The following is a 9,506-nucleotide window of genomic DNA, read 5'->3' as shown; positions in this document are numbered from 1 at the left end:
TATATATAGAGAGAGAGAGAGAGAGAGGTTGATTATTATACAACCCTTGACATTTGTACAACCAATACAATTCAATCTCAACCGTCCATTTTATTTGATTAATATGTAATTTCATAGAAGTTTTTGTTGTTTCCTAATATAAAATATCGATCATAATTAATGAACCATATTCATCTTCCATAAATATTCAAATCATAATAAATGAACTCTTATAATTTTCATAAATATCTCAATAAATTGGGTTGCATTAGTTGTACAAATGTAATGGTTTGTATTTGAAACAAACTATATATATATATGTTATACCTAAAATAAATGATACATGTGCTTAATAAGGATGTGATGCAAATATTGATTTAAATTTTTAAATTCGATTCATTTTGTCATTATATTAAATGAATTTAGAGTTGGTAGCTATCAGTTATTAATGATGGTAATGGTTTGGATGGAGTTAATTTAATAGGTAATGATTTAATTGTTTGTTGGGTTTCAACTTTCAACTTGGCCTTAATTGGCTATTTGATGTTAAATTAATAGGTAAAATTTAAAAAATAGTAATCTACTTTCATAATTTTTTTTATTATAACATTGTAATTCCAGTTTTTTTTTTATTACAACAATGTAGTTTTAAACTATTTTTTATTAGAGCATGGTATTTTGAAAATTTTATCCAGGTAACCTTTTGATTTAAATTTACCCATTATACCAGGTTTTCATGTCACCTCATTGTGCACATAGACTATCCACATGTACTATAGTGATGTGACTTTTCTTACTATATCATTGTACTTTCAAAATTATTTTATTATAACATCTATTACTTCTTATTAAACACTGTATTTTTAGTTTTAATATTTAGATATTTTACATATTATTTGATAAATATATTAAATGAATCAAAAAAAATTCTAAATTATTCATTAATATACCAATATCAATAAAACTAGTAGAACACAACTTATCTTGCTAATATTTTTAAAAAATGTGTTTTTAAAATTATTTATTAATTGTTTCCTTTTTACCAAAAAATATGATCTTTTAAAGAATATATTATATTTGCTCAAAAACTTTTAATTAACGCATAAATATATTAAATTAATTAGATTTTTTGAATTATTTATTAATATAACAATATTAAAAAATTGTATATTATAATTTATTTCGTTAATATTTTAAAGAGAACTTTAAAAGATATGTATTTATTTGCACAACATAAAATAAGAAGTTACTTTTTTACAAACAAAATATATCTCGAAAATAATTTTTCACATTTATTTAAGAAATATTTTACTCTAGAATATTTAATTTGTATGCAACTTAATAAGAAAAAGTCAAAATAAATAAATAAATGTTTTTTAAATCATATCAATGAAAAATGAAAATCACTAATAATAATTTGAAATATGTTTTTATTTTTATTTTAATTAAGTCATCAAAATGATGTGTCATCCATATCATCTCATTAAAGCCACACAAACAAAAAAGATCAATGGGTTAATCGGTTTAAAAGGTAACATGTTACCCATTGCTATTATTGGTAGATTTTTTAAAATACGATGTCTTAATAAAAAATAATTTGAAAGTGCATTGATGTAATAAAGAAAAACAAAAGTAGAATGTTATAATAAAAAAATTATGAAAGTAGCTTACTATTTCATACATTTAATAAAGAATAATTATTATTTTTATAAATCCAATAATTAGAATAAATTCGATCTCATGCATTTATGAAACAACACATGTAAAAATTCAATGTTTATATATATATATATATATATATATATATATATATATATATAATGTTGTTTTATATAAGAACAATGATAAATATGAAGAGTTTTATTCGGTAAGTAAGGGGTGACGACTCTTACCCGAGTAAGTGCTTACCGGATAAATTGTTAAATACGATATCATTTTGATGTACTACAATCTTACCCCGTAAAATAAATTACAGTGTTGACTCCTAATATTAAGCACTTACCGGATAAGCATCTAGGTAAACAACCCCTTAATCTTAATAATCCTTGTTGATCCTTGGGTCGGATAAAACACGTACAAAAATATATTATAATAATGGATTGGAAATTAGTGAAGAGATCAAGTAGTGATAAAAACATATAAATAAGGCTAACAAGCTTAAAAAAGAAAGTTGACATTCATGTACATAAGAAAAGTAAAATTGCTAATGAAATTGTGATATAAGTATAAATAGATTTAATTGCGAGTTGGTCTAAAGTCTAATGTACATATATCGATTAAGTACTTAACAATCATATTAAAATCTGGTATACAAAGTCGTCGGTTTCATCAGGTTTGGTGGAGTTCAATGACTCTAACCAATTACAATCCAATACTTACAGTTTAAAGACTAGATTACTCGATTAAGTATCAAGCTCTTTTAATTGAGTTAGGTTAGTTGGGTTTCTATGCACCCCTAAAAAAGAAAAGCATTAAATATGAAAAGAATTTGTTAGGGCTTAATAATATAGGGGTCATGTTCAAATGAAAACCGTACATTTTTAAGAAACCGTGTGAACTAATTTCGACCAATAGGAAAATTCCATTTTTTTTCTAATTAAATTTAATCAATAAGGGTATTTCAGTCATTTACAATATTTTCAATTAAATATGGAAATTATTAATAAATCTTAATTAAAGAAACGTAATAAAGTAAATTTTATAAATGGTAACATTTAAATATTTAATTATATTATAATTTTAAAAATTTGAACTAAATATATTGTGATGCGATTGAATCTGCCGGTGAATCTTGAAGATTGTAAGGCATAATGTAATGAATTCATCAAATCATGATTGAAAAAAGAAATTAATACAAATGAAACAGGTTTCATGAAAGTGAAACTGGTTCATGTCATAATTGAACAATGAGTAGTGAAACATTTTCATGGTGAATCCGTTTCATTGATAGTGTAGTTGATCCATTTAGTAGGTGAAGTGGAAAATGAAACGGGTGCATAATATATTTGGTTCGTCATAAAATAATTGCATGATGAAACGGGTACATGATGAATCAGCTACAGAATCTTGAAGATTGTAATATGCTCCAAAATCTTGAAAATTGTAAGGCTTAAAGGAATGAATTCATCAAATCACATGTGAAATAAGAAAATTAATGTACATGAAATAGGTTTCATGAAGGTGAAACTGGTTCATGGCGTAATTGAACCAAGAGTAGTGAAACAGGTGGATAATGTATTTGGTTCGTCATGAAATAATTGCATGATAAAACGGGTACATGATGAATCTGCTCCAGAATCTTGAAGATTGTAATCTGCTCAAGAATCTTTAAGATTGTAAGGATTAAAGGAATGAATTCATCAAATCAGGAGCGAAATAAACTAATAGGTACATAAAACAAGTTTCATGAAGGTCTTAAAGAATGAAATATACTGAAGATCGGTGTTTTTTAGTAACACTATATTCGAAAAGGAAGAATGGAATACCTTCGCCTGATTCTCAGGAATGTATGCGATGAAGACGGGATTCAATCGGACAAAGATCGATTAGGATGTTACAGAATATGTATTTTTGTTTACCATTTTGCCATTATTGCTGATATAAAAATAAATTTTTAAATATATATATTTTTTTAATTTCTTAAAATAAAGTAAACTAATCTTGACCATTGATCAAGAAAATGAATGAATGAGATTGGTTTACACAAATAAAGACGGTTTTCATTTGAACGCTCCTCTAATAATATAATATCACTTCCCTTTTTCAAATACTTAAATGGGTATTTATTTAATTAATAATTAATACCCAAAATTAAAGTAGGCTCAATTACTTTAAGCGGTTGTTTGTTGTTCTCTTAATAGTTCTATTAAAAGACATATTTTGAATCGTTAAGAAGTGAATTTTGTTTGGCAAAAAAATATGTCTCTTAATGGTTCTAAAACCCTTTAAATAATTTTGTATCTTGGGCCTTCCTTAACCATTAAGCGCTCTGATTTCATTGTAAACAATTACCAAACAATTATATTTCATTTTGTACTATATCATAAGAGTCTCTTAATCATTATAACCAATTAATCATTCTGTACTGAACCATTTAACAACTACCAAACAACCCAAGAAATTTTAAAGATTTTCAAAAGAAAAATAATGAGAAAAGTAATAAATAGTAGCACGTTAGACTTAACACACAAACGGACAAGCATTCAACATTACAAAAGCAATGGAATCAATTAAAGCTAAGTAATTAAAAGTGCTAACTAATTAAACCATTCTAAAGGCCAACTAAAATTTGAACGGAAATTATATATATATATATTTATACTATATTATAAAGTATTTGATAAAACTCTTAAAAATAATTTTTTATGCATGAAGTACTGTTTATTGATACATATTACTTAAAATTTAAGATTACAAGTAATTTTGCGTAAGTATAGCTTATTAAAACTTCATTTTTAAATTCGTGTAACTAATTGTTGATAAACATAATCTAATACTGGATAAATATCCATTTTAAATATAGAAAATCTAAAATATAATTAAAATAATTATTGAGTTTTAACAGAATGTTTAATTATTATCTTTATAAAAATCATATTATTAAACAAAAAATAATCTACAGTATATTATAAAACATTTAACAAAAATTCTTAAAAATCATTTTTTATACATGAAGTACTATTTATTAATGCATATTACTTAAAATTTAATATTACAAGTAATTTGCGTAAATACAACTTATTAAAGCTCAATTTTTAAATTTATGTAACTAACTGATGATAAGCATAATCAAATACAGGATAAATATCCATTTTAAAGATAGAATATCTAAAATATAATTAAGATAATCATTGAGTTCTAACAGAATGTTTAATTATTATCTTTATAAAAAATTATATTATAATTTAAGATTACATATAATGTTGCATAAGTACAACTTATTAAAACTCTATTTTTAAACTCGTGTAACCAAGTGCTGATAAACATAATCAAATACAAGATAAACATACATTTTAAATGTAGAAAATCTAAAATATAATTAAGATAACAATTGAGTTCTAACATAATTTTTAATTATTATCTTTATAAAAAATTATATTATTAAATAATAATTTTTTTGAATTAAAGAAGTTGCACAAAGAAAATGAGAACTGTTAAATAGTTAATTTGATACTTTTATCGATTTATTTTTTTACAAATTTTTATAATTCAAAAATAAAAATAAATTATCCCTTTCTTAAAATCACATAAAATCGTATTATATCGATAGAGATAAAGAATAAAAACTAAACATTAAAATCAAGATTTGTTTCGCTGCATTATACGAGTACCCTTCTAGTATATATAGAAAGACACACTTAGGTTAAGTTATGCTGTTTTGGGGGGCATGGTCCAATACTCCCCTCAAGTTAATGTGTAGTTATCACCAATAACTATTACTTGCCATGTCGGCAACAAAAACGGTCGCTAACCAACAAGTAACAATTAGTTCTGCATGTTTAGTCGTTTATAGAAAATGGAGTTGATGGCAATGTGTCGGTCAACTTAATTATCATAAAACATTATCGTGGGACCTTACAAACGGGCCTTAACATCATGTAATATCCATTGTAGCCATATAATATCGTTAACAATGTTATTCATCAAACAGTACTCTGGTTTAGTAGAGGAAAATGAAACTGCAAATTATTTATTGGTCCCTCCGTTCTATGTCTTGTAGAAGGATTACTACTTGGAATACAAAATAATAGGAAAGCGACCAAAAAAGTCTCATGCACGGTTTTAAATGAGAGAAAGAAGTGAGGAATCATCTTTTCGACTCTAACTCTCCCACCATCCAGTCGTTGCTTTTCTTTATGTTACTTCGAAAGTAGCTGCTTCAGCTTCAGCCACTCGAATTTTCGATATTTCTTTTTTATTTCTTATCAAACGAATGGCATCTTCTTCTGGAAATCCTAGCTATTCTTAGCATGATATTGGGGAATCGCAGCCGTAAACGATGGATACTAGGTGTTATGCGTATCGACCCGTGCTACCATATTTTGCTAGATGGATATATGTGTTATGATACAAGCGTTAGCTTTTGAAAAGAATAGATGAGATTTTGTCTCATCGGCTCTAAACAATCTTGTTTTTTTTTTAACATGAAGAAATACTAATAAAATAACTTTTGATAGAGCAACACGTGAATGAACATCCGATCCAATATGCATATTATGAAATGATTCAAGCTAAAGGTGTCTCTTGGTTAGCAAGAACAAACCCTGTCCAGATGCCTATATTAAACATCACCTAACGTGAATAACATCAGTCATGTATTATTGCTTAGGACGGTGCATAAATGGGTTGAACATATTTACAGATAAAACAATATAAGGCCTTGTAAAGGTCAAATATAGAAGGCGACCCAATAACTGGCAGTATTGGCAAGTGTCGATATTTACGTACCCGTACATCATCGTTTCCCAATTTAAGGTTTTGTTCCATTGAAAAACGGTTACGCTTAGCACCATGTAGTCTGCTTTCTTCTGAAATGTCAAAGGTACATCTATGCCTAAGGAGTACTTTAAGGGGCCTGATATTTGCTGCTAAAGGTTTCGTCTAAATAAGACTTGGTTGAATCTTAGCTCCATCATTTTCTACCATGTTAATACGCTGGTAGACTCACGACGAAAGCTGGTTCGCATAGTTGATAACATATTTTATGTGGTTTGCATTTAATTCATTCATATATATGAAAATGGGTATGAAATATTTTGATTAAGGAAAATTGAGGATATGGTTTATGTGGTTTGGTGGTTTTTATGGAAATGGTCCATGAACTTCATTTTTTTACAGATTAGGACTCGTCATATGTTGCTTTGTAATGAATTGGTCCTTCCCTCTAATGATCATCCAGTTCCTTTGTTAACTTTGAGGGCATTTTTATCCTCTTTTTTTTGTCTTACTCGAGGGACCAATTTTGTAAAGACCACACAAATCATAAAAACCAAATCCATAATCAAGTCTAAAAAAATATAATTTTTTTTATACTTTGATTTTATTAAATTAATTATTATTATAATATAATATATGTTAATTAATTATCATACTTTAAGTTTAATATTAATATATAATATATTTTGTTTCAAAAAAATATGTATTGCATACGTATACACACATGTGTACACATACATCTATACATAGTGAAGTTTAACGCTTTAGAGAAAACTCGCATCCATCAACCATTAGATTAATTGATTCAATGAGTGTGATTAAATAAATGTTTATAACAATATTTTTTAAATTAAGAAAAAAAACTCACCAACCCTAATTTTTATTTGGAAAAAAACGAAAAGTAAATAAAAATCGAGCGAAATTAATTACACCACATTGATATATATTTTCATCCATTTTTTCATGATTTTCAGGTTTTTCATTTATTTATCGTATCCCCTAAACTTAACTCTCTCTCTCTCTCTCTCTCCCCCCCAATGCAAAATAAATGAAAAAAAAAACGAAAAACCACAGAAAAAACGGATGGTAACAATATATCAATATGGATGGCAAATTAATGAGAAAAATATGATTGTTTTTTGCTGTAATTTATTTCACTCGATTTTTGTTTACATTTTGTCTTTTTCCGACTAAAAATAGGTGGTAGTGAAGTTTTTTTTTAATTTAAATAATATTTTTTTAATCCAAATTAATTAATCTAATGATTGATAATTTTATGCCGAACCTCACTATTTATTTGTGTGTAGACGTACGTAGTATATAGTTATTTGAAAGAAAATATATTATATACTAAAACAAAACTTAAAATATAATCATTAATATATAGTAAAAGAATAATAATTAATTAATTTGATAAACTCAAAGTATAAAACAATTAATAGTTTTATTTTATTTTTTAGACTTAAATATGGATTTGGTCCTTGTGGTTTGTATGGTTTTTATGAGATTGGCCTCTTGAGTAAAGACAAAAAAAGAAAAAGGAAAAGGATGAAAATGCCCGCAAGATTAACGGAGGAACTGGATGGCCGTTAGAGGGAGGAACCAATTCGCTACAAAACGACGTACGACGAATCCAAATCTGTAATAAATGAAGTTCAAGGGCAATTTTCAAAAAACCCACCAAACCACAGGGACCAAATCCATAATTTACTCTATAATTTATTTTCATAAACATTAGGGGGGGTATTTATAAAACACTTACCCGGGTAAGTGTTTACCGACAAAATCAATTCTATCACTTACATACCAGGTAAGGTTCACCAAAACGGTATTGTCTGCAATAATTTACGCTGTAAGCGCTAACCGTGGTAAGAGACGTCACCCTCACTTACCGGGTTCTACTTTCGGTCCTTGTCTTCATTCTTACTGGGTAAGATTCTTAATTCTTATCATATTTATTCAATAAGATAATGTGACTTGGTAAACACTTACCCACGTAAATATTTAGTAAACGGTTTCTAAATTTTTATTATTTTAGCGGCAATAATGAAAAAATATGGCCCATGTATATTACTAATTGGGCCTAAAATGACAAGATTTCTTGAACTCGAATTACTTTAATTAGGACCAAATAGTTTTCATAAAATCCATTGGAATTTGGATTCTGGACATCCATAAAGATTAAAACCAATTAATATTCAAATGAATATTTGCTACTTTGAATACAAATCTTTTTGACACTGAAACGATAATTCAGATAAGAGTACTCATGTATTAAATTCATGTTCGACACAATGAATTGGACTCGTAGTAATAATTAAAGAAAAAGCTCCAAACACAATATGAACAATAAAAAACATAAAAACGTCATGATCAACATAATTTCGATTAAAACGAATACAATAACATATTAATCCATCGCCAATACAAACGCTTTGATTATTGTCTTCACTTTCAGAACTCGAAATTCGATTGTCATCGTAAACCATTTTAACCTTCCCATTGTTGTCGAGTTGTTTTCCAATAGGTTTATCCATATTAGCTTGAATGATATTGAAATTTACTATCGGGTCTCCTTTAACAATCACAAATTCACAAACATTATAGATAGATAAATCAATATTATAGAAAAACAAGATCAATAGTAAATCAGCAACAATTATGAGATTTTTTGTTTTTGTAACTCCCAATTAATGATATAGGAGTTACATACAAACTAAAATTACATATTTACCCTTGTCATTAAATTATGAGATAGATATGAACCTAGATAAATAATGGATTTTCATTGGTTGAGCTTGGTTAACAAAGTTAACACAATAATCTTAGTTAACATTTGAATCAAACTCTCTCTCTCTCTCTCTCTCTATATATATATATATAGGGTTGGGTTCCAAAGGTTTTTCGTGAGACCCGTAAGACCAATTTATGTTCATTGATCAAATTTACAAGTCAAAGATCTAATGGTCTAAATTGCACGGTGGCAATTTTGTAATTATTGAGAAGTCTCGTGACGTTTATAAATGTCTAGATTTTCATATTGTAAATCTAATCCAAGAGTTCAGAATTGGTCTTACGGGTCTCACGAAAAA

Source organism: Cynara cardunculus (assembly GCF_001531365.2).
Source record: "Cynara cardunculus var. scolymus isolate 2C chromosome LG 6, CcrdV1, whole genome shotgun sequence".
Taxonomy (NCBI): Eukaryota; Viridiplantae; Streptophyta; class Magnoliopsida; order Asterales; family Asteraceae; genus Cynara; species Cynara cardunculus.
The sequence above is the reverse complement of the archived record's forward strand: the minus strand, read 5'-3'. Positions refer to the sequence as shown.